This window comes from Prionailurus viverrinus, unplaced genomic scaffold (genome assembly GCF_022837055.1).
Source record: "Prionailurus viverrinus isolate Anna unplaced genomic scaffold, UM_Priviv_1.0 scaffold_38, whole genome shotgun sequence".
NCBI lineage: Eukaryota > Metazoa > Chordata > Mammalia > Carnivora > Felidae > Prionailurus > Prionailurus viverrinus.
In genome coordinates, this window is record NW_025927606.1 from 3,847,750 (window position 1) to 3,874,345 (window position 26,596).

The 26,596-nt window shown below is 52.3% G+C and overlaps 1 protein-coding gene across 11 annotated transcripts in view; it reads right to left on the reverse strand.

Moving 5' to 3' along the window:
• ANKRD11 (ankyrin repeat domain containing 11) overlaps nt 1-26,596 on the reverse strand; it is a 180,711-nt gene that overhangs the window by 92,739 nt on the left and 61,376 nt on the right. For 9 of the 11 annotated variants that reach the window (XM_047846191.1, XM_047846183.1, XM_047846192.1 and 6 more), the window contains exon 2: nt 18,496-18,577. The exons of 1 other annotated variant lie outside the window; for it this stretch is intronic. The gene's annotated coding sequence lies outside the window, so the exon portion shown is untranslated. Of the gene's footprint in view, nt 1-18,495; nt 18,578-20,848; nt 20,952-26,596 lie in introns of those variants that run through there. One more of the 11 variants, XM_047846184.1, reaches the window with a different exon arrangement.

The following is a 26,596-nucleotide window of genomic DNA, read 5'->3' on the forward strand; positions in this document are numbered from 1 at the left end:
TTCTGTGTCTCCCTCTCTCTGACCCTCATGCTCTGTCTGTTCATGCTCTGTCTCTGTCTCAAAAATAAATAAACGTTAAAAAAAAAAAAAGAGTCTTCCAGATATACAGAAGCTTCAAGAACCTACGAGAAGCAGAACGGCGCTGCGAGAAATGTTGGTGGGGTCCTTCAGCTGAAGGAGGACACTGGGTGAAAACAGGAGTCTTCGTGAAAAGTGGGGCACCAGAAATGGCAACGACACAGCCAGCACCTCAGACTTCCTTTCGTAGGCGGTCTCTTGTGTAAACAAAACAACGGCAATCTAGTATGGAGTTTGTTACTGTAGCAAAGCAAAGTGTAAGAAAACAGTTGCAAAAAGACTGGGTGAGGAGACATGGAAAGGTACCATTGCCAGGTTCTTATGCTACGTACTCGGTACTGGACAGCAGGCTGAAGCCCAGTCATGTCAATAATCACAGTAAGTGTCAGTGGTCTAAACCCCCGTTAAACGGGAAAGACTGCCAGTTGGACGTCTTTAAAAGGCAAAGCCAACTCCGACAAGGTGGCCTACAAGAAACCCTCTTCAAACATATAGAGACAAATTGGGGGGGGGGGGGGCGGGGGCGGGGACTCAGTCAGTCAAGCGTCGGACCCTTGATCTCAGCTCAGGTCATGATATCAGTTTGTGGGTTTGACCCCGTCCGTGTCCGGCTCTGCACTCACAGTGTGGAGCCCGCTTGGGATTCTCTCTCTCCCTCTCTCTTTCCGCACCTCCTCTGCTCATTCTCCGTCTCTCAAAGTAAATAAACTTTTTTTTAATGTTTATTATTTGTTTTTGAGAGAGAAAGAGAGCATGAGCAGGGGAGGGGCAGAGAGAGGGAGACACAGAATCTGAAAACAGGCTCCAGGCTCCGAGCTGTCAGCACAGAGCCCGACGCAGGGCTCGAACTCACGAACCACAAGATCATGACCCAAGCTGCAGTCGGACGCTTAACCGACTGAGCCACCCAGGTGTCCAGTAAATAAACTTTTAGAAATAAATAAGGACAAATTGTTTAATCTGAAAAAAATGGAAAAGGATGCATGCTAATCCTAGTCAAAAGAGAGAACAGGCAGTTTAGTATCAAACAGAGTAGACAGCAGAGCCAAGAGTATCACCAGAGGTAAGGTCACTTCATAGTGAGAAAGAGGCAGAGTCATCAAGGCTGTGACAGCCTCAGATGCACGAGCCGCTAACAACTGAGCTTCAAGAGAACTGAAGCAGAAACTGATAGGGCTGCAGAGAGAAATACACAAAACTACCAACCTCGCCACAGAGCATCTGTAAGGAGGGGGACTGCCCACCCCTGAAGGACAGTAATGAGACTCGTGACCTGGACAGTGGGTTTAGGGTAGATTCCCCCCTTTTCGTGTTTTATTGTATTTTCTACAATAGGTGGAAAAGGGAAATAAGAAAAACCATGTTTGTTTCTTTTCTGAGAACTTCACAATGGAGCTCTTGGCCCATTTTCTAAACAAAAGGACAGCATGGGGCACAGGCTGAGGTGCCCAGGTCCCAGCTGAGGAACATTCGCTGAGGATCGGCCTGCAGGCTGCCGTGACTGCACCGCAGAACCTGGCTGCGCAGGCTGGTCTCTAATCTGGCAGGGGACAGCCATCGGAAGTGACCCAACACCATCACCAAGCTTGTCGTCATCGACAGCCCCGTGCCCAGGGCCTACCTGTGCTGCTGAATGCCGAACTCCTGGACCAGAACACTCCCTTAAGGGTGCTTTTTTCTGAACACGAAGTTGGGGGGGGGGGGGGGGGGACGGATGACAACCCACTGGAAACAGATTTTAGCCAATTCTGTTACCTAAGCAAGAAAACATTCTTGCATTCTTGAGAGTGAACCTGTGTCTGACCTCCCCTGGTGACCCCTCCTAGCATCTGAAATAAATGAGTGGCCCTCCGTCACGCCATTTAGCAAAGGCATTTGGATACCAATTTACTCCTTCCTCACGGACCTCAGATCTGACAGAGCTTGAGTTTGATAAAACCAAGTAAACAAGATGCTTCAGCATCAACTCTGAGGAACGACTAGACAATTATCTCAAAGCAACTATGGGCACGAGCCCATACCCATTCCAAAAGCACTTCCCCCGCGACCCTGTATCTGCTCCAGGCCCCCCCCCCAACTCCAGCAAGAATCAGGGGGCAGGGTCAGGGGGAGAGGGGGCAAGGGTGTAGCTTAATCCATACAGGAAAAGCTGGGAAAAACTAAAAACTGCTCATGGTGACACATAAATGTGTCAAGTCAATGAGCAAAGGGGCGTCCAAGGGTGTGACGGAGCCCTGTCCAGAGCTGCGTGCCTCGGGTCTGAATTCACTCAGCTCTGCTACAGCCAAGGAGAAGCCTGGGGACGTCTTCCATTCAGGTTCACTTGTTCTGTCCTTGTGGAGCCCACCCCTCTCGCCCCCACCCCTGAAGGAAGTCAACTTTACAGGAGGTGGGGTGGCACAGCCCACAAAGAAGAAAGGCCTGTTTCGAGTTGAAACAAATAAAAACAACGACGAAATAGGGTTTCAAACTAAAGCCTCACCACAAATATTTGGAAATTAAACGTGGCTCTTGGATTCTTCGGAGTGAGTGGGCTTCAGTCTGAAAGACAACTTTGCTCTTGCTTCTTGAGACTATTTGAAAACCCTAAAATTGCATAGGGAAAAATAACACGAAGACTGTATGAGCTACCCTTATTACGAGGTTTACACATGTAATAATGTGCAGATTAGAACACAGACATCTCATTTCCCAAAACAGGAAAGGACCTAGAATCCTGACACGTTATCCGTTCAAAGAATCTATGATGGCAGGAGAAATTACTTCTATACCTTTAATTTCTTAAAGAAAAACATCAAATCTGCTTGCTGAGATTATCACGTTATGCTAGGGTGAGTCTGCTGGTTTGTTCTGTCATAAACCAATCCCCCTTCACTTTCCTGCCCCTGCTCCCTGTGTGCACAAGCACCCACACACGCACCTGCACACGTCCGGTCCCGAACGGTCTCACAAACCCCGGACACCCCTTGCCAGGGCCCCTTTTCCCACAGGCGCCTCAACTCCATAGCTTCTCCAACCATCTCCTCCCTCCGGTGCCTCCTGTCTCCACAGGGACGCCACTGTCCTTCTGTGACCATACCTCAGGATCTGCTTGCCCTCCTTCAAAGCCCACATTCTGGGAGGCCCTCCCTCAGGCCCTCAGTCCCCGAGCAGCCATGGAGTCAGACTTGTGCCTGCCTCCCGGGCTCCCTGACCCACAGCCCTCTTGTAACACATGCTCCTGTTTAGCCCCCTTCAGGACGCCTCCTGGTCCGGCACTCGGCGAGCACTCTGGGTAACACATTCCACACCTGGAGACCTGGCCAGCTCTTACACGGCATCTTGCACTACCAGAGGCTACATATTTACTCAACAGGAGGAAACACGTCAACGAGAAGTTCCATTTTTATGTGTACAAAAAAACTGATGCCTAAGAGGAATCACAAAGAAAGTTCTCTAAACAGAGACGGACTGAATTCTGAGGACCACAAATAAGAAAAGCGCAAACTCCATCTGTCAAAAAGGGAAGTGGGTCCTGACCCACAGCTCTGATTGTGCATCTCCGACCAGGCTGGCAACTCCCAGGGACGCTGCTCCGCGGCCCCTTTCACCACGTCCCGACGCGCAGCACGCTCCCACCAGGCGCTCGGCAGCCTTGCGCACAATCCAGCGCGGAGAGGAGGGGCTCAAGCGTCCTTGCAGGACAGCAGGCCCCCTGGTCCACCCCGCAACTCGGCCACATTCTAAGACTACAACCCCACCCGGGCTTCCGGGTCAAGGAAAACAGAGGGCCCCAACCCCGCCAAGCCCGCCACACCGCTCTCAACCACCAACGAACTCTTGCCAACACAAAAATGCCTCTGACAGAAAAAGCCTTTTCCTATACGGAAAAACCCGAAAAAGATCGTTTCCTATATGGAAATCATATTTTGAAGATATGTACAGGATTTGACATCACAGTTCAGAGTAATTGGCCTAAAAAGTCAAAAATAGGAAGTTATTGAGGTACTGACTAACAGGTCCAGGGTCCTTCTTCCCAATTAAGGCAGATCAGCTCCAGCATCGATGGAAAGTCTGATTCATGGCCTCATCGCAGCCAATTCAGAGACAGGAGTTTTTAGAGAGACTAATATAAGTGGAGTACACAGAAGTTCCTAACTTTAACAATTTCTCTTACTGGCAATATGTAATGATGTATTTTAAGTTATTGCCATCCACGTCATCTTTAAATATCCGCAAGATTTGGAAAAACATAGACAAATTTTTTAATCCAGTGGCCAGGTTGACCTAAAAGACAAGATTAAAGTGAGCGGAGAGAAAGCACATGACTTAAGGAGCCCAAGAGAATCCGTCTAGGACAGCGGGTACGGGTCGGCTCCGAGGAGGGAAGAGCCACGCAAGGGGCCTGCAGGAGCCCCGGGGAAGGGCAGTGCACAGCCACAGCCCGCGCCGGCCAAAGGCACAGTCAGAGGCAGGGAAAAGAGCTCTGTGAGAGCCGCACACAAGTCACGGACACGCGCCGGGCCCATGGGCACATGCCCAAAGACAGATGATCTGCACGGCCTCATTTCAAGGGGGCAGAGTTTTACGTTTCCATGAGGGCTCCAGGAGGGGCTCACCACCCAGGGTCCACAGAGTCAGGAGCCCTCTGAAAATGTAGGCTAACGCATGTACTGTGGGGAGAAAATACACGACCAGACCCTCCTAAGCCTGTAAGTGTTCAGTGACAGACAAACACAGGCAGATGTGGCTTGTTGAGCTGTATTTTCCCACAGAGACCAAACAAACAGCTTCAGACAGCTGTTTCCAAGGTGTGGTTCGAGGACCCTACAGGTCCTCTGCAGCCCTTTCAAAATGTCTCCCAGGGGAACGCTGCATTTTTAGCTGGGGTAATATTTGCACTGATGATGCAAAGTTGATGGTCTGAATTTTGCTGAAGAACCTCCAGGATAAAGCAATACTTATTAATTTCAGTAGATCCCAAGTCTCTATGCTTCTGGTTTTTATATCCTACGCGACAGAGAAGTATGCAGGAAGCACTTCTGTATACCAAGCAGGTGTCTCCAGCACAAACGCTTTTCCAGGGCACATGGGTTTTATGTGTAAGAGTGACTGACGTGCAAACTCCAGCTATCCTGCTGTGGCATCTGGCAACTCATGTCTGGAAAATAACAAAACAAGACCGCCATTACAAGGGAAGCACCTAATGTACCGCCAGTGCAAAACTTATGCACAGTCAAATGTTCGAATTTTGGCGACCCCCCCCCCCCCCACCTATGCGCAGACAGCTTCTGACAGCTTTCAGGCTCATCTGAGGAGGGGGCGGCTGCAGAAACGAGAGGGACTCTTGGACATAATGAGAGGCAGGACGTCAGCATCTGGAAGATCGAAGTAACTCAGCACAAACCCAAACTCCCGTCACCAACGCACACAGCTGCAGAACTGAACGCGAGGGAAGACGCAGTCACGAGGCTAGACAGACCAGGGGGCTCCAAGGAGCAGCGGCCCCCCGGCCCCCCACCCCTGGCCAAGGGGAGCTCCAGGGGACTGCTGACCTTCAGCACGCAGACAGCCGTCTGAGGAGTGTGGGTGTCGTTTCAAAGAACGACTCCAAAATTAAGTCAAACATGATTCCAGTACTCTTCCCTCTTCCAACTACACATTTTCTTTGCTTACTTTATCCAACTTTTTATTTCGGAAAATGTAGTTGTTTTAGCAAAACCGCGTTATACAGTGGGTTTATCACCCGTGCTTTTAAGTACAATGAGTAAGCAAATGTTTCATTAACAGACATACCTATTATGCACACAGACAAGAGTTTTTCCGGACTTCTCTGTGTTTACAACACAAAGGGTTTCTGAGCCGCACAGCATGAGGACAGAGCCCAGGAACAAAAGGAGCGTGGCGATGCCACCACGCAGGCCCCGCCTCCATCACACAGCCTGCCAGGGCCCGGGAACACTGTCCCCTGGATGAGACAAGAGAAAAGGTGTACGCATACAAAATCTGAGTGTTTAAAAGAAACGCTGGCTTCCAGACTCCTTGGGGTGGCTCCAGATGGCCTTGTTCCACAGGCACCACGGAGGTGCGCCTGACCCCACCCGCTAGACCTTTCTGCACCCGCGCTCCTGCAGAGACAGGAAATGCAGCCACCTCTGACTGAGGTGTGTGGAGACCAGACAGCGTGCCCTGCGGGCTACAGGTCAGGCACACAAGGAGCCAGCCTAGGGGCCTCTGGCTGAGGCACGTCTCTGACTTCATCCTTTTTGCTCAGCAAGAAAGAGACACCATTTTAAATTTTACAGCGTCCTTTTGTGAGCCCGACCCCAGTAACATCCTCTGAATGTCAAGATGAAAATGATCCAGAATCCTGTAACGCAGGTGTCTCCGAATTTACAGAATTTACAGACGAGGAAACGAAGGTCTACGTGGGGGCGGCGAGGAGGAGTGAGCTGACTGGGTCCCAGTCGCCCCAGGCTGGTTACCAGCACCAGGCCAGCCCTCCTTCCAGTGATGTGCACTCTGCCGGCCAGACAGGAAGGCAAGGAGGCCTGAGCGGCAATCCTGGTGCTGAGTCAGGATATAGAGCCTACTCCCAAAACCGACCAGAAAGGACCACAGGGCATTCTGTGTGGTGACCAAGTGAATACAATTAAATTGTTTGCGGAGAACCCGGTGACATCTTGAAACAGGTAAAACCCCCAGTGAACCCCAAGTGTTCTAAACCGGGGTGGAGAATCGCGAGTCTAGTCTCCGGGAGAGAAGCTAAGTGCCGTGGACGCGGGCACACTGCAGGACAGACTCAAGTGTGCTTCCCAAGGGGTCCCGGCCAGGGCCTTGCACGTCTGTGGACCAGGAGGTGCCCCGCAGGGGCTCCAGGGAGGCCACAGCCTGGGGCTGCCCTCCCTGGGAGGGTCTCCTGAGGTGGACACCTCTTCAGACTGCTGGGCAGACACCTGAGCAGGACGTGCGGAGAAATGCAGGAGGGGCAGGAGAAACTCGGCCCCTGCTCACCGCAAATCCCACTCCTGCCCCAGTCCCTGTCCACCCCCAAGCCCCCCGCCCCCCCCGCCCAAGCAACAACCTCAAGTTACGTTTGGTCCGTTTTAAATTAACGACAATCTGGAGCACATAGGTCTGGCAAACTGTGAAGGGCCCGAGCGCAGGCTCTCTGGACGCGGGGACACTCCGGGTGGGGGGTGCGAGGCAGGCTGGAGGCACAAAGCAGAGACCCCGCGGCGTCACCCGTCGGCTGTGGAGAGCGCACCGAATGGGTCACCCAGACGAGCTGGACGGGGGGTAACCGCAACGATGCTTGTCCAGTAACGCGCGCAGCGATGCTTGCAGCTCCACGGTATGAGAGGTGAAACGCTTGCTGCGAAGCCCTCACTGCCAGGAAGACTCGCCCTGCCCCGGGCCCGACATGCGCACTCTCTCTGCTCTCGACAGACTGTCGAATACCCAACACGTGCCAACCCACACCAGGCACAGGGACGCTTTCAGACAATCGCCGCCTGGCCCTGTCACTTGCCAGTCTCAGGGTGACCCTACGAGAACTCAGAACCGGTCTGTCCCAACCAACTGGCCTCACATCCTCGACGGTCTGTGCTGCCCGGGGGCGACACGCCTCCACAGAAGCCAAAATCCCCCAGGTTTACAGGTAAACTGAACAACATTTCAGTTCCAGTTCAACATCTGTGGAACTTAACAAACGTTCAGCCAGGATTAGGCAGCTGATAGTGGCTTAAAAAGTACTTCTCCATCAAAACGACGCGGTTTGTTCAACTTATTCTCTGTCCTTATCACCGACATGGATTAATCTTTTTTTTCTTGATGATTTGAGATTGTAAAAGTTCTCCAGCTCTTGCTCAATAAAATTTTGCAGATCCAAAAGAAAAAAGAAAAACAAGTACTTCCCCAAACAACAGTGTCAAGCACCCAGGCACAGACGCCCACAGCCTGCAGGGAGGGTGGAGAGTGTGTGCTGCAGGGCGCAGAGAGGGGCAGAGAGGCGCAGAGCTGTGCGGGGACGCAGCACCAGGAGCCAGACCCACGACAGGACCAGAAGCGAGGAGCGGCAGGCCTGGCCTCACTGGGGGGCCGCATGGCTCGCTGGGAACAGTCACCGGAGGAAAAGAGTCCTCCAGGAAGTCAGTCGTCGGCACAGACCTATGGGCCCGCGGTGCCCCAGCCTTGGGAACACAGACGCCCCGGGCACCTGTGAACCTGCACAACACAGGCCCCAGGAAGGGAGCCAAAGGGAGAACACCTGGTCCTGTGTGAGGCTCCTCGGACGTCACGGGACATGGGGCACACCGTCGCACGCAGTCCCTCTAAGGCCCTTCAGGAACGAAGCATCAGGTTAAAGGGTCAGAGGCAAACAGCAGGCCACGCTCTGTCCTGAGGCCGATGCAGCCCTGCCCCCGAGAGGACGCCCGAGCGGGAGGCGCTCCGAGCATCCCCAAGTCCACACCCCCCCAGCACAGGGTTTCAGGAGCACCGAGGCCGGAGGCTGTGCTCCCCGGTCCCGACCCCACAGGGCTGTTCTGACAGCCCAGGTGGAGACAGTGCCACATCAGGGCACTGCTGGGCCCTGGCTGGCACTCCCTCCTCTGGAGCAGGCAACGGGCGCTCCGTGGCAGGACCACCGGAAACGCGGCGTGTCGTTTTAAAAGAACTGAACATCGGACTTGTGGAAAGCAGCATCTAATGGTTTCTCCTCTCCAGGAGGCACCTGGGTCATGGTCAAGGGCAGGAGCTTCCCTGCGCACCGCCTGCCACAGCCCGGTGACACCTGGGCAAAGCGGGAGAGAAAACCTAACAAAATTTCTCTCCTTTAGCATTTCCTCACAGTCGTTGTCTTTTTTAAGATTTTACTTTCAGTCATCTCTACGCCCAAGGTGGGGCTCGAACTCACAACCCCCAGATGAAGAGCTGCACACTCATCCAACTGAGCCAGCCAGGCGCCCTGTCCCCACAGTTATTTCTAAATGAATCCCAGAGCAGCTCTTCCCCCAGAATCTGTGCCCTCGAATAATTTTCAGCAGCTTAGAATAGATGCCCTACTTAGGTAATAAAGAGAAAACACACTGTAGTGCACATTTGCAAAACAGCAGTGACTTCCCTGCCACGCCTCCTGGGGACAGAGCTGATTACGTTCAAGGCAAGGTGTGTGCCTGCGGCTCCTTATCAGGAAACGCGCTACTGGGTATCCAAAGTGTCCTCGGGACCCACCCAGACACCCCAGGCACTTGGGGCGCTATGCCCTCCTGTGCCCCCCCAGCCCTCCCCCAGACTGGATGAATCATGGTGAATCTCAACTGGTCTCCAGCAAAACTTCAACCAGACAATCACCAAGGTCCTGAATCCAGTTATGCACTTTGTTTTCTGTTTCTTAATTACAAACACACAGCAAGGGGTTAGTGCAATGAGTCACAAGTCCACTTACTCTGGACTAGCACATATAGAACAGCCTCCAGGAAGACCCGTTTTACACCCACACTATGACCACAGCACTGTCTCCAGGCCTCACACAAAGGCAGGGGCACACGCTTATTAACAAGGGACAGGACCACCTCCCTGGCACTCCCCGCCGTGGGGAAAAGGAACCCAGTTACAAACCACCCAGAGCGCTCTTGAACTTACAGGCGATCCTGGAGGAGAAACAGAAGTTCACAGCCCCCAGAAGGACGTGAGCTGTGGATAAAGGACACTGTGGTGAGGGAGACAGACGCACCCCTGCTGCTCAGGACCTCGGGGGACAGAAAGGGCAAGGACAGCGCGCAGTGGGACGGCAGACTTGGAGCAGGCAACATGCAGCACGCGCCCGCACACAACGATCAGGAGAAAGACTTCCTTCAACAAGACGGGCCTAAGTGTCTCCCCCGAGCTCACCAAGCACAACCGAGGACAGCACACAAAGCCGTGCACCCCACCAGGCTGTGCCCCACTGGGGTGTGCCGGTTCCAAAACAAAGATGCTCCGGGAGGCAGCAGCAGACAGCACAGAGAGGAGCGGTGAGGGGGCGCGGAGAGAGCGGACGGGGAGAGGATGGGCAGGAAGAAACTCAGAGAGCCCAGCAGGACTGACCACTGCCACGTGCCTCTCCCGCTGGCCCGGCCCCCCTCCCTGCCCCTGGGCCACTGACAGCACAGAAAGAGCAGAGAAATTCACGGCTTTGTTCATAGGCTAACATTCCATCTTCATTTAACTTATTAAAAAAAAAAAAAAAAAAAGCCAGACTGATCGGTCATGGACGAGGATCTCATGAACAGTGTGGGGGAGACCATGGTTGTCCCCCAGCAGCTACAGACACACACGCTGGTGCCACTCCCCCTCAAGTCGATCCCGGACACCAACAGCAAGGACTCCCAGACAAACGTGCATGCATGTGACCACGGCCCCAGCTGGCAGGGCTCTGAGGGCGTGGTTCCGGTTCAAAAGTATTGGGTACACGCAGCCAGCGAACCAACACTGGGTGAGCTGCCGGCCAGGAAACCTCACACTGGCATCGGCCACCGCAGGCCTGTATGAGGTTCTCCGTGGACGAGGCCACGGCCCTCAGGACGCGGCTGCACTGTGTAAATGCCAGGGGCAAGCCTTCCAGGTCTACTTGTCTCAGGCTGCCAGGTGAATGGGGACAAGGGGAAAAGGCACGCAAAGCGCCACCCACGCTGGTAAGTGGCCTGAGCAGGCAGAAAAGGCCAGACCCAGCAGACAGGTCCTTGGACAACAGAGAAGGAAAAGGATGACAGGCAGGAGGCCCTTAGAAATGGGCCTCACCCTGGACCCAGGTTTCACTGGTTCTGCTCCCGGGCCTTGTTCTGGACCTGGCCCGTTTTCAGTGCATCACTTCCACCCAGGACCAAAGGCTTGAGAGCATCAGGTGCTGGGGATGAGACTTCACCCTCCACCCCCCCACGCACAGACCTTAAATACGAGCAAACGTGCCCGAGGCACAACCGTGGGACAAATTTAAAAGAGGGTTCCCAGGAAAGCCAGCTGCTGCAGAAAACCCATACGGCCTACTGCCTTCCTGGACACGCCAACACCTTGACCCTTCCCACCAGCTTACTCCTATCTTCCCTAAAGTCAAACGCTAACACAACTATCTCTTGCGTTCGTGTAGGGACCCGAGACTCGAACGCTCACTCTGCCACCAATCAGCTACGGCACCTTGAAAACCCTACTGTTCAACATCTTTGAGGCCTAGAATCTTAGGGAAAAAATGTGGAGGGGCACCTGGGTGGTTCAGTCGGTTGAGAGTCTGACTTCAGCTCAGGTCACAGTCTCACAGCTCGTGGGTTCGAGCCCCACATCAGGCTCTGTGCTGACAAATAAATAAATTCAAAAAAAAAATTTTTTTAATGTGGAAAATGCTACCTATTTTCTCGGGAAAACCTAAGAAAAGTAGGGGGGAAAGAGGACGTAAAGTGAGGTAACTGGGAGATACAAGTCAGCAGGTGCTCTGGAGTGAGATTCCTCTACAGGTGGGGGACACAGAAGCCCAACCCTGGCCTCTGGTGAGGTGGTTCCCAGGGAAGACTGAACAGAAACCCCAAAGAACAGCAGACCCGGGTGCAGGGCGCCAGAGAGCCAGCCCACGGAACAGGGCCAGGCGACAGGGGACTCAGAGGAAAGGGCTTCAAACGCAAAGGGATCTTTTTAGTGTGAGCCGACACACCTGATCATAGCTTTTCCTACAAAAACCAGTCAAAACAGAGTTTCTCTAGCTACACCGCCCCAGGCTCACCTACAAACCTCTGTCTGCCCCAGACACGTCTGTGGCCACGGAACTCAGGCCCAAAGACTGGCTCTGTGATCCCGGGCTGAAGACCGGCCAGCGGGCTGCAGCGCCCCATTCACAAGTGTGCTCGGGGGCCCACTGTGTCCCCGTCCCTTCCCCACGAGCTGTGGCCGGTATTCCCACGGGTCCCCTGTAAGTCGCTCTGCCCACGAAAGTGCAAAAGCACATTAGAAAACGGGCGCCGACGGTGTCGGGGGAGGTGAGCCAGACGGCAAGCTTTTTAAAAGAACGAAAATCGCTCTTTATGTGAATGGAAGTTTTAATTATAACACTGAAGTTTAGAACACGGTGTTTCCAGGCCAGGATACCCTAGAGCTCCACAGGGTTTCTTCAGTCAAACGTGGTCACACCTCAATGGGCGTCTCCATCTCCTTCGTACTTCTCAACGCTTCGTGCTGCTCTGCTACAAACAGGCCCCGGACCGGTCACCTGAGCACCACCTGACACTCTTGTGGGATCACCTGCCTCCAAGGCAGCATCTTGTCAGCCACTAGGATGCAGTGTTCAACTCTGGTTCCCACTAACAAAAAATGAACCAGAACAAACTGTAAAGAGGCTGACTGCATCCAGGAGATGAAGAAAATGGACAGAGGAGAAGACTCAGGAGAGGCAGCAGCGGGAGCGACTCAGCCAGGCCCACAGAGCAGGTGCAGGACGCCTGCCCAGCTGGGGCGGCCACCAGGCGAGCGTATCCCGCCCCGCCCCCACCGGCCCCCAGAGGCCCGGAGCTGCAGGATAACGCTGTCTTCACCCACCGCCCCCCAAAATTACCCTTCTGCCTTTCCGCCCTCCGAAAATGCCCGGGGTTCACACCGATGCTGCTCCCTTCTGGTGTTCAGAGATGGACAAGGGACGCAGGGTTTATTTTTTCCAAGAAAGAAAACCATCCGTCAACAAAAGGTAACAAAGTCAAAAGCTTTAAAAGGAAAGTGTCATTTCATTTCCAAAGAACCTTTCCTCGTTTCCCTTACTTCTTTCCCTCTTTCCCTATTCTTGCCCAAGCAGAATGTCCTCCAAGCCCCACAGGAGCTTCCACCCAGGCCCAAGGCGGGGAAATCCAAGCTTAGACTGAAGGGGGAGGAGACACAGAGCTACGAAAGAGAACACGGAGCAGTCAGTGTCAAGGAAGAAAATGCACGCGTACGCACAGTGCACCTGTGTTTGGAAGCAGAGCCTTCCACGCCGGGTCACACGGCGAGGCGAGCAGAGCCCTGGCAGCCGCCCACTGCCAAAGTCAACATGCTCTGCCCGCCCGGCCTCCACACTCGGCTGCCTTCGAGCCAGGTGCCCAGGAGGGGGACCTGCCTGGCCCAAGGCTCAGGACTCCGTGCTGGCACCACCCCGCAGTCGTGGCTGTGCACAGGTCCAGGGCCATGCGGCCCAGCCCCTGCCCTCCCCCGCCCCCCGGCACTTGCTGGCACAGTCACAGGCCCAGGGGCAGGGCCACTCTTCTGTTCTGCTTTCTTCTCAAACCTGCTGCCCTGGCCAGCGCTTCGCTCCCTCCATCTTTGGGATCCCTCTTTGGGTATTTGTGGGGACGCCTGAGTGGCATCGAAGAGAGGACACAGCCTCAGCTGAACCGAACGATGTCCAGCTCAGAACGGCGCACATCTCACCCCCACCACCGCCCGTCATGTGACAGAAGGCTCTCCCCAATTCCTTCTCCCAACAGGCAATGCAGGTGACCACCAAGACAGTGTTCTAGAATGGAGAACAGACTAAGTTCTCAGGCCCAGCGGGCAGGCAGCTCCCCACGTAACCCTCTCACTCCTCCACCTTCCTCCTGCCTTCTTCTTCTTCTCACCAAGACCCAGGGGGCCGTGCGTGGAACGTCCTGCAGCAGACCTCTCTAAGCTGCACACAGCCGGCACCCTGCGTTACAGGACGCCCTCGTGTTCCACAAGGCAAAGCAAGAAGGGAAGACAAGTGCGGTTCTACAGGAAAAATGCAGCTCACTTTTAACAGGACTTCTGGAGCACCTACTCCACGGGGGATATAAGCATATGTCTTCACCCTCAAATACAACACACAGAGAAAACCTAAAGAGATTTAAAACTTGATGGTATTAAAAAAGAAACACAGACTCCACAAGAATCCTCACAGTTAAGAATGGAAGGAAAACATCTATGAACAACAAATGAGTTACCACAAACTGCCCAGAAACCTTTCCCAGAGCCCAAACAGGTGTCTGTCTCTACATGACTGCCTTCCAACGGTGTGCTTGGGCTCACAGAGCCCAGAAGTCCGTTCCAGCTAGAAACAACCAGAGGGAAAGGCCCTGAAAGGCAGAACTCCCAGCTGGGGGCGCAGGCTTGGGCATGGGCTCAGACCTTCCCCTTCGGCACGGACCTGCTTACTTTCCACACCCTCTCCTTGCCCTAGGCACATGAACTCTCCCAGCTTTCCAAGTACCTTGGAATGAGAGAACCAAAGTTCTACCCGCTGGCAAGCACTGTCATGTGGGGACGGCAAAAGCTTCTGGGGAAAAGTGCATGAACACCCTGTTAATTTTTATATTAACCAAAAAACATGCATTTAATGAATTCTAATTCTTTTTTTTTTTTTTTAATTTTTTTTTTCAACGTTTATTTATTTTTGGGACAGAGAGAGACAGAGCATGAACGGGGGAGGGGCAGAGAGAGAGGGAGACACAGAATCGGAAACAGGCTCCAGGCTCTGAGCCATCAGCCCAGAGCCTGACGCGGGGCTCGAACTCCCGGACCGCGAGATCGTGACCTGGCTGAAGTCGGACGCTCAACCGACTGCGCCACCCAGGCGCCCCTAATGAATTCTAATTCTAATGACATCTAATTTACGTAGTTGAAGGGAGCCTAGTCAAAGAGTATTCTCCAGAACTAAATACACAATAAAAATTTATCACGCGAAGAAATTCAGGAAATTATACTGGCACAATTAATTAGCTAAACATATCTGATAACCAAGCAAAGGGTGCTTTGTTATCTATTTTTAAACCCTAGCAAAACCTCTTTGTTAAAAACTCAAATGAATTAGCATCAGGACCTACAAGTTCCTTACAACCTGCAAATCCAACCCAGCACTGCTCACGGTCCGTGGCGGCAAGTAGAGCTCACGGGCAACCGCTTGTGCTGTGACCATGAACTGCACCTAACGGCCAAAGCGCATCGGGCTGGCGGTCAGGTCAGGAAGAACTTCCACTCCTACCACACAAACTCACGAGAGCTTCTCTCTGTTTCAATACCGGATGGCATCGTATTCTGGGTCCGGAGGGCACCCTCCAAGCTTGCCGCTCTGGTGGGGTCCCTGGTGTCGCCAGTGCACGGACAGCCGGCAGAGGGGCACCCGGTTCTACCATCCGCAAGACTTCTGGTCCCTGTGCTTGGAGGACACAGGCCAAGTGCAGCCATGCACACCTCTCCACAGTGATCACCACCTATGCGGACGCCCAGCTCAGCATCACATCCAGGGAACCTGAAACCATGCCTTGCAAGTTCAGTGTTTCGGCAAGTCACAAAGCGACCGTTTTTTTTCTATTTACAGGTGTTCAAACTAAAAGAATAAACCATTAAAATCTACACCTCTGTTCATGTAAACACTACCTGTGGGGCACCTGGGTGGCTCAGTGAACGCACTGAGCGTCAGACTTGGGCTCAGGTCATGGTCTCGTGGTTCGTGAGTTCGAGCCCCACGCTGGGCTTGCTGCTATCAGCCCAGAGCCCACTTTGGATCCTCTGTCCCCCTCTCTCTCCCCCTCCCCCACTTGTGCTTTTCCAAAAATAAATAAATATTTTTAAAAAAAACCACTAGTTTTATTATTATAACATGCTACTTTCAGAAATTATTTTGTTTTTGGAAACATAATTCTGAACTCCTGTTTCGCAACAAGCATGAGTGTAACACTTACGCTGCCAGGGGTCAGGGCCGGGAGACAAGTTTGACTCGCGTGCACACACTCTACCCTACCCCTGGTGAAGTGGGAGCCGCTATGAGCCCTGCTCTGGAGAGGCAGGGACCCTCTACCAAAAAAAGATGTTAACAAAGAAGAATCACACCAGTTGTCAGATGAAACTAGCTTTATGCTAAAGAAAGGTTTAAAAACTTATCTGATTATTTTAAAGCTTACATTTTCATAGAGTTTTATTCCCATTTACAGGGCCACTTAATCTCAGAAGAAATCTTTAAGATGGGTGTCACCATTACCGCTTCACAGGGGAGGAGCCCAAGGACTGGACGCAGAAAGCCAAGTCACAGAGCAGCCCGGCACATACAGGCTGTCTCAGACCCTGTAACGGAGTCATGCTTGAAACAACTCAGGGCGGGACCAGCCCAGAACCATCCAAACTGGGCGCCTAAATGATGCTCAGACAGAGACGAGAGCACAGGATTAAGTACTCTGGGATTTAGCAAGCCCACCTCTTCTCCTACCTGACCTAAATGGCTCATATTCGACCTTAGGGGGTCAAAATGAAAATTAATCACTGATGTGAATAACTGTGGAAAACTACTAGAGAGCCTATAATCATTCTGTTTTTCAGATTCTGCCTTTTGATTCCAGGAATGGTCACGGAGGGCAGACCTCAGCAAGCGGCACACACTGCTGTGGGCCTGGCCCTGCTGCCACAGCGGGGCCACTCCCCAAGAGGGGGCCCAGCCTCCCTGCAGCCACAACACGCCTCACATTAACAGGAACCTTTATCTTTATTCAATCCAAACACCAGTCTTTTCTTTAAACAGTCTTTTGTTAAAAGATTATCACAGTCAATATTACCTGAGTATTTATGGTTCACGGAAGTAATAAATGGCATGAGACACCCTGGGTTATTCTTGTGATATGGCCAAAAAAAGTCAATCCTGCCTATGTTGAAAACCTTCTAAATGTTAACACATCTATTAACTCCACACCACTGGGCCAGCCCAAGAATTTGCCGGCAAAGAGTTGCTAGTAACTTGTTTTCTTTTAATCAGGAAATACATTATTTTGAATCACCAAAGACTTACTAAAAGCCTAATTTAAGTGGCGTTTCCTTTTTCCTCCTTATAAATTAAGACCAATATTACAGTTTTCAAACAAACACAGAGCTCAGCCTCCCGGTGTAGTGGGTTCGGTTCTCCCTCTGCCTCACCTTTTCCTTCTCTCCTGGACCTAGTCTCTCTGTGGCTGCCCCACTGCCTATGACGACTCCCCCCCCCCACACACACACACACCCCACCACCACCATCACCACCCCCCAGGGAAACTACCCTGGGGAACCCCCCGCAGGGTGTTACAAAGCACCCCACCACCCCACCTGATCAGCAACGCCTCCACTGGCCACACTGGCTTCTTTCTAAGCATTAACCATCCTGCAGATTAAGGGAGGACAATTCGAGGCCTATTCTCAGGGACATCCAAGATTCCCGTGCCGTCAAACCTTATCACCATTTTCAAGGAATACTTTGGTCAAGTCAAAGGGACAGGCCAGGAAGCTTCCACGAGGCCTGATTCAGTGATGGCTGAGATAAAGGACACTCCACACCAAAGACACAGAGGGAAAGGTCTCTTTCATGTCTGCTAGGAACAACAATGCAAAATGGGTTAACACATCTTTGGATGGTCCACTTTAAGACACTAATGCCTGGCGTAGGTATGAGACACTAAAATCGACCGAGTGTTTTCTTTTCAATTGTTAGCGATCTACACTCCAGAGGAAATAAATGCCTTCCAACGCAACAATCTCCCCAAGGTGGGGAGGGGACTCTGTCCTGGAGCAACAGACGCTGCACCGGACCTGAACCTGGGGTCTTCAGGGGTAAAGTTGCCCCTCCTCTCAAAAACCTTGCCAGTGGTTCCCAGAAGGAAGCAGCAAGTAAGCAGGGCAACCTGGCCAAAGATCCCACTCCTTACCCACCAACCACAAGAGCTGGCCTCAAACTTCTAGGGATACCGCCAGTAGCTGCCCAAACACACAGGACACCAGACCTGAGCACAGCCAGGCCCCCACTGCTTCCCCCAGAGGTGGGAACAATCCTCAGACTCAAAAAGCTCTTCTTCACGCCAGGTGTTCATGCAATGTGTACAGAGCACAAAACAAAGTAGTCGGTACAGGGTCCCGACGGTCTCCAGACCCCTTGAGCACAGAGCACTTTAGATAAAGAGGTTGAGCAGGGGCCCCTGGGTGGCCCAGTCCGGTTGAGCGTCACTCTTGATTTTTGGCTTCGGTCATGACCCCGGGGTCGTGGGATCGAGCCCCATGTCAGGCTCCAAGCTCAGTGTGGAGCCTGCCTGAGATTCTCTCCCTCTTTCCCTCCCACCCTCCTCCCTTTTCCCCTGCTCAGGCTCTCTACCAGTCAATCAATCAATCAATCAATCAATTAATCAATCAATGAAAATAGGCTGAACAGAAATAAACCCCGTTCGCGAGCCAGTCTACCAGCCTGGGCTCCACAGAACCGTGTCACTGGGATACCAGAGTGCCGGTTATCAGCCCACAGTTCACCACCACTTCTCGGAGACACCCTCATCTGAGTGAGGTCCAGAACAAGCCCCACAACACCCGGCCAGCACTATCAAGCCCGAGAAGGCCCACGTGGAAGTCCAGCATGATTTTCATGCCCCTTCGTACAAAGCAAAGCAAATAACAAACTGATGAATGGCAGTGCAATAAAATATTTACCGATTCCATAGCTGAAAGCTGACGCTGATGAAGACTGTATCTGAAATCCAAGGGGGCGCGTCCCCGATCGGCGCTGTGTGTTCTGAAACGAGAGAGCAACATCAGCTTATACGTCTCTACCTCGGGTCTCTGTCTCATCTCCGTCTCTCCACGAGGGGCAACCCGTACTTCCCTGCCGGCTTCCCTCACGTCACGGAACTAAGCACAAGAGGGTTTGAAACGTCGTGTCTGGCTGGTGTGGGCTACAAAGGGAGAACGGGCCCTGCTCGCGCTTGATGATTTGCGTCAGGACACCATCCAAATGGGAACCTCTGTTCTCAGCAATGCTTCCTGGAAAGCAGTGCCCGGAGAGGCCAGGTTCGGGAAAGAACCCTCAGTGGCTTACGGGTCTCCTTGGAGATGGGGCTTCAGGACTGGGACCTCGAAGGGACCATTCAGAGACCTTTCTCTTTACATGGAATTTGACGGAAATCTCGCAATTACTAAGGCTTTGTCAAAGTTCTGCATTTTGCATCTTCTAGGGACATCCTGTTGCGGTCACAAGAAAACGCAAATTCTCCCTCTGGCTCACAGAGCCCCGATGACCGGCCTCCCACAGCACCTGCTGCCCCCCACCCCGTGTTCAGCCTCCACCTGGAGGCCTGAACCTTAACAAATAAATCAAGTGGCCGCTGTGGCCTTGTCAGTAAGAAAAGGAGAGATTACGGCACAGTACCATGAAGAAACCTGGCTGAATAAAACTGTATCATCTCCTAGGAGGGCTCTGAGACCTTCAAGAATAAACCAAGACAGTAACAAGAAAAAACACCACTAACTCACAACCCTTTTTCCACAACCCCATCAGAACATCACACTCTCTTCTGTCTCCAAACACATCAAAAGTATGGAGTCACTAAGGGACTCACACTGGTGGACAAGAGGCAGGAGAAGGCTCTGTCTCAGACACGGCATTCACATGAAGCAGGATCCCAAGTTCCACCCTCAGGGTGCTAAAGATCTCTGTGGTGTCTTGGCCAGTGCTTACAGCTGGGTGTGTGTTTGCAAACACGGAGCAAGGGTTTTCTGTCCCTGTATTCCTGCACAGGGTTTCTCGAAGCTAGCACGAACCTCAAGCACTGGTAAACACAAGCAAGGAAAAGCAAATTCCAGTACACCACACAGCTTGGTTTTATTGAAAAGCAACAAGTATGTGATTAAGCTTTTCAATTTTCTTATAAAGACAGTTACGGGGGCGTCTGGGTGGCTCAGTCGGTTGAGCATCCGACTTCAGCTCGGATCATGACCTCACAGTTCCTGAGTTCAAGCCCCATGTCGGGCTCTGTGATGACAGCTCAGAGCCTGGAGCCTGCTTCGGATTCTGTGTGTGTCTCTCTCTGATCCTCCCCTGCTTATGCTCGCACGCTCGCTCGCTCGCTCGCTCTCTCTCTCTCAAAAATAAACGTTAAAAAAAAAGTTATAGAACAACACAGAATGCATGATGAATGCCTACACCAGGAATACAGCAAATAACAACATCTACCATTACAGTGTTGAAGAAAACTGAGGTAGTCTTAATCCAAGGTTTCTCAAACTCAGCAGCAGTGGCATTCAAGGCTAGGTCACCCTCTGCGTCCTGGGCACTGGTGGAAGGTGCTGACTAGCAGTCCTGACCTGGAGCCTACCAGATGCCAGCAGCACCCCCCAGGCTGTGACCACCAGAACGTCTGGGGACACTGTCACAAACCCCCCTGAAGGGCAGAGAACCAGGGCTGTACATCCACCTGCGATTTGACAAAAAAGGAAACCAAATCGGGTTTAGTTGTCTGTGGTCATGCAGGGAATTCAAAGCAAGTTGCAAAGAGCACCCAGGTCTCCTAAATCCTGGCCTAAAAGTCTTATCAGTCTAAGGGAAAATACTTTAGGAATTAACCCAATTATGTCTGGAAGACAATGCAAATTAAGAGCCTCCAAAACATTTATGCCTTTTGACAGAGAAACCCCATTTCTGAGGAGTGCACATGGAAGAAACATTCTGATACGGAAACAGCTTCATGTAGCATACATGTTCACATCAAAACCCCTGCGGCCACGACAATCAGGCTCCGTTGTCAAACAGAACTGCACCGGACCACACCGTTATTGTAGGCTTACAGCTACAGGGGTTCACAGGGCACGTTCCCCCCCCCCCCCCGAGAAGTAAAGAGATCAGTGAGGACAGAGCACAGGCGAAGACCGCGGACACGTGAAAAGCCAGTGTCCGACACAGCTGGTGGGCGACTGGGAGGGGCTGAGGAAGCATTCCACAGACAGGGCAGGGGCCCACCCCTGTCTGAGGGCAAGGCCGTCACGACACACAGCCTCGCGGAGAACCCACCTAAAGCAACAGGGAGATGTTCCCGCCGACGGGACTGGCAGGATGCACAAGGCAAGAATCACAAGTGCCAAAGTCTGATGTGTGCTGTCCGTGTGAGAAAAATGACACAGATTCTGTACTTTTTATTCATTTATTATGAGAGAGAGCGTGAGTGAGGGAGGGGCGGTGAGAGAGACAGAGACAGACTCCCAAGCAGGCTCCACGATGCTCAGTGCGCAGCCCGACTCAGGGCTGGATACCCAGGACTGTGAGGCCGTGACGTGAGCTGAAATCAAGAGTCAGACTCTCAATCGGCTGAGCCACCGGGTGCCCTGAAAATGAGTTTTTAAAATGAACAGATGCACAGCCATAAAGAAAATCAAAAGAGGGAAACTCTGTAGACCAAAAACTGGGTAATTCCAGAAAATCAGGAGAATCAAAGCATGAAATCAAAGCAGAGAAAGTGACTGGGAACGCACTGTGAGAACGGGGGGCGTGGCGGGGGAGGGCACAATCACAGGAAGTGTACAAGACCACATTGTACAAAACCAGCTGGCTTGGGGAACCTGGGTGGCTCAGTCGGTTGAATGTCCGGCTTCGGCTCAGGTCATGATCTCGCGGTCTGTGAGCTCGAGCCCTGCGTCGGGCGCTATGCTGACAGCTCAGAGCCTGGAGCCTGCTTTGGATTCAGTGTCTCCCTCTCTCTCTGCCCCTCCCCTGCCCATGCTCTCCCTCCCTCCCTCCCTCCCTCTCTCTCTCTCTCTCTCTCTCTGTCAAAAATAAATAAACACTAAAAAAATTTTTTTAAAAAAACAAAAACAAAACCAGCCGGCTCTTCCCAGGCAGGACCAACCCAGACTCCACCAACCACCACCCCGCGCTGCCTTTCAAGAGGTTCCCCAGCACCCCGACTCCCTGCTCACCCTCAATATGGTACGTCACCACGAGGAACAGTCTTTTAGACATCACGCACACACACACATCTTGAAATCCTGATTAATGAGGACATGAAAACAACTTTTCTGAGGGTCTAAGTCAGGAAATAGTACCAGTTATCTCCAGCTCTTAGCAAACTCATCGAATTCCAAATCAGCATCATGCTCTAAGGGCAAAACTCAAAAGAAACACGAATATGCTGGTATCTGCCCATCTCTGGAGTGCACTGCTGACCTCACCATTTTATGACAGGGTCACGGGCAATGGAAACATGAAGATAACAGAAAAGGGGGCGGTGACTGTTCCACCTCATTGGTGTGAAGAGGCTCCAGCAAAATGATGGCTCATTTACTTGCCATCTCCCACAACGCTTACCCGCTCTACTCCTAGAAAGCGAACAACCTGAGCACAGACCACGGGACACCGTGCACCAGCCTGTCTCCCGTTACACAGGAACTCAGAGTCAGGAACAACTCCCCTCGTTCTAGGCAAGTGCTCTCTACTCCCGCCCCTGGAGCCCACGGAAGACAGACCTTAACAGAAGCCACATACCAAGCACATCAGGGACACAGGCAGGAAGCACGAACCCACCCTCCCCCAGGCACAGCAAAAGCCTGAACCGAACGGGGCCGTCCAGCTAGAAGATTCGCCTTGAAAAAGGAACGTAAAACCCAAAGAATACACACACACACACACACACACACACACACACACAAAAGCACAACGCAGCAAAGCTACCGGATACAAGATCAGTGTACAAAAATCTGTTGCGTTTCTATCCTCTGGCAAGAACAAAATCTGAAAGGGAAATGAAGAAAACACGGTTTACAACAGCATCAGAAAAAATACTTAGGGACAAATTTACCCAAAGAGGTCAAAGACTTGCACACTGAAAACTCTGCCTTAAGAAACCAAAGACGACCTATGTGCGTGGACTCCTGTGTTCACGGACTGCAGGAACTAAGACGTCAGCACGCCATGAAGACATCGACAGAGTCGCGTGCAGTTATAAAATGCTTTCCTCCGGGGGTGCGGGGGGAGCTCAGTCAGTCAAGCCTCGTGGTTTCGGCTCAGGTCACGATCTCACAGTTCGTGGGTTTGAGCCCCTGTATCGATGGGGCTCTGTGCTGACAGCAAGGAGCCTGCTTGGGATTTTCTCTCTCCCTCTCTCTCTACCCCTCCCACACTCACTCTCTCAAAAATAAATAAATATTTTTAAAAAACGTTTTCCTTTAAACATCCTATCTAGTGCAACTTACAGAACTATAAAAGTTTTCCAGGTTTTTCTTTTCCTAAAAGGGTGATTTTTTTTTTTTTTTAATACTAGAGAGAAACTCCTCAGACTATCAACCTCTAAAACAAGGGGATTAAGATTTGAGAATCCCTAAACCTCTTTAGTCCTAAAAGTTTAAGATCCTTCAATATACAACATAACATTGTTTCCTTTAGAAACACACCCCCAAGGGCACCTGGGTGGCTCAGTCAAAGCGTCCAACTTCAGCTCAGGTCATGATCTCGCAGTCCGTAGGTTCAAGCCCCACACTGGGCTCTGTGCTGACAGCTCAGAGTCTGGAGCCTGCTTCAGATTCTGTGTCTCCCTCTCTCTGCTCCTCCCCTGCTCTCACTATGTCTGTCTCCGTCTGTCTCTCTCTCTCTCTCTCAAAAATAAACAAACTTTAAAAAACCAAACACAACACCCCCAAAGGGGGTCAGTGGAGTAAAAGACTCTTGATCTCAGGGTTATGAGTTTGAGCCCCACGCTGGGTGTAGAGATTACTTAAAAATAAAATCTTTAGAAAGAAAAATACGCTCTTTTCCTTCAACGTATTCTTCTCATGGAGAACATGAACCCACTGCAATACTTTGTACGGCTGGACTCCTAGGACGCACGGCACAACGCAACCTAAGGGGTGGGGAGGGAGCTGGGGGAGGCGCAGGGCTGTGAGGACCCACCTGGCGCCCCACGGAGCTGAGACAAGCGGAAGCAGGCGTGCTCAGCTCCGATGCTCCATGTTTCGCCGACTGTACTGTGTCGTGTAAGGAGGACAAAGCTCAGGAAGCATCTGCGGAAGGAGCAACCTGTGATCGGGTGCTCTGCACTGCAGCCCCAACCCCAGCCCCGTGGGGTGAGTCCACGGTCCTGAGGTCCAGCCCATGGAATGAGAGGAACATGGCCAGAACCAATTAAACTGCTTTCTTAAGAAAAACAAAGGGGAGTTTATTCTTTACATGGTATCTTTTCCAATTTACTTTTAAGTTTATTATGAAAGAGAGAGACAAGACAGCATGAGTGGGGGAGGAGCAGGAAGAAAAGAGAGAGAGAGAATCCCAAGTGGGGGCTTGAACTCATGAATCTTGAGATCAGGACCTGGGCGGAAACCAAGAGTCGGATGCTCAACTGAGCCACCCAGGCGCCTCTCTTCTCCATGTGTATCTGGATTTTTTTTTTTACTTTTTAATTTTTTTAAGTTTATTTATTTATTTGGTGGGGCGGGGGGGGGGGGTACGGACACTCCAAGTAGGCTCCATGCCTTCGGTGCAGAGCCTGATGCAGACTCACAAACTGTGAGATCATGACCTGAGCAGAGATCGAGTCCGACGCTTAACCGACTGAGCCCCCCAGGAGCCCCATCCACAAATCTTAATGTTAGTTTGTGCTGGCTGGACCCCTCCCCTTCTACTTTCTGTCCCATCACGAAGGCAGCCGCACACCTGCCAGGAGAATGAGAAGTGGCGAGCCAGCCAGTCGTCCAAGCCCCATCCGAGGCTTTTGGCAAAGCCTCCCCGGCCAGCAGAGTCCACATCCAACTCTGTCCTCCCATTAACACAATGTCCAAACCCAGGAACTCCCACTCGGGTCTGCTTCTTGGTTAGGAATCATTTAGAGAATTCTGGAGTAGCCAAGCCCGAGTGCCTGCGACCTGACACACCCAGGTGCACTTACGTCCCTTCTGTATGAGGTCTGACACGCAGGATGGTGGCCCCAGCGTGTCCCCACCACTCACCTGTGCCGCGTCCTCCCAACACTTCACTTACCTCGTGACAACCCTACCGGAACAGGACCGTTCCATTTCTCTGATGAGAAACCAGGTTCTAAAAGGCTGACTCATTTGCCTCAAAATCAGGATCAAACTCAGGCAATCACACACACCACCCCCCCATCCCCCACCCCATGTACACAAGGCTCCTGGAGAGCATTTCAAGTCCACGACCGAGACAAAGCCCTCCCGCGCCTCCAACGTGACACAATACTGGCGCTGACAAGGAGGGAGCTCAGGCCGCGAGCATCCGGGGCAGGCCCGCTTCTCACTCCCTCTGCACCAGGAGTGGAGCTGCCGCCCTCTGCGCCCAACCGCCCCCACGCCCTTCTCGAACCACTCGGGTTTCTCTCCCCAACTCTATTAACACTTTGTTTCACAAGCCAGACTTCCTCCTCCACTTGCTCCTTAAATGGGGCTCCCCGCCTCTCTCTGGACGATCTCATCTGCCTCTGCGGCTTTAATAACCACGCGGTCAAATCCCTTCCACTTCTCCAACTCAGAGCTCCCCAGTGAACTCTCCAAGTCCAGCCACGTCACAGCCACAGCCACCGGCACACTACAGTGCACACGTGGGCCCCCAAGGCGGCTGTGACTGCTGTGTTTCCTGCCCCAGGTCCGGGTACCAGTGTCTAGATACTCATCCAAATTAGAAACCTGTTGTCCCCTTCTCTCTGGTGCTCAAAAGTCACCTGACAAGTTCTGTCAATTCCAGCCTCTCAGCACACTCCTCCCCGATGGCCTCGCTCCTAACTCAGCGGATGTCCGGATTTCTTCACTTATGCTATCAAGACAGCATCTTTACCTCTACTCCGACCAACTCACCCCACACTGAGAACTGAACTTGGCAGGCCTGAATCACCTCTCTCACGCCTATGGGAGTCACTGCACTAACAAGTATAGTATGTTAGTGTTCAAATTTCAAATCCAGAGTGAGAAACATTTTACATCACGACACACACACACACACACACACACACACACACGGGGCTGAGTCAGTTAGGCGTCCGACTTGATTTCGGCTCAGGTCATGATCTCACAGTTCATGGGTTTGAGCACCACATCCAGCTCTGTGCTCACAGCTATGGAGCCTGCTTGGGATTCTCTGTCTCCCTCTTCCCCACCCCCCCCCACCACCACCCCCCCCCCCACTCTTTATCTTTCTGTCTCAAAATAAATAAACATTAAAAAAAGAAGACGACGACACACGTACACACAAAGACACAACTGCAGGGAGCTGTCCCGCACAGCGCCCGGGTATCTCCCACTCGAGACTAGGCCGGCTGCCGTGTCGCTTGGTTTTTAAAGCAGGTGCCTCCCACCCAGCTGACTTCACGGGCCGTCAGCTTTCCTAGAGTGGACAGGCACTGTTCTCTACTTTCTCCTCATGCTGCCGTCCTTGCGAGACCTTCCCCCAGTGCCGCCCCCCACCGCCCCCCACGCTGCAGGGCAACCACTGAGCTAACCTCGCCAAGTCCCTGCAGAGCCCAACACCATACCCAGGGTCACACGGGTACACCAACACTGAGACCCAGCGCACAGGAAGCCCTCCACCGGGAGCCTCAGAGCACAAACCCGCCGGCGTACTGGCCAGCCTGGAAACAAGCCTCCTCAGCAGAAGCGCGGTCCCAACAAGCCTCCAGCCTCTGCCTCCGAGAAGCTGTGCGCTTTGCAGCCAGCTCATACTCATTCTTCGATCCGGATGAAAACTCACCTCAAATACATGTAGTTTGGGACAAAACCGATTAGAAATTAAGAATACAGAAAGAAGGCTTCCCCCGCAGAACATTTCACT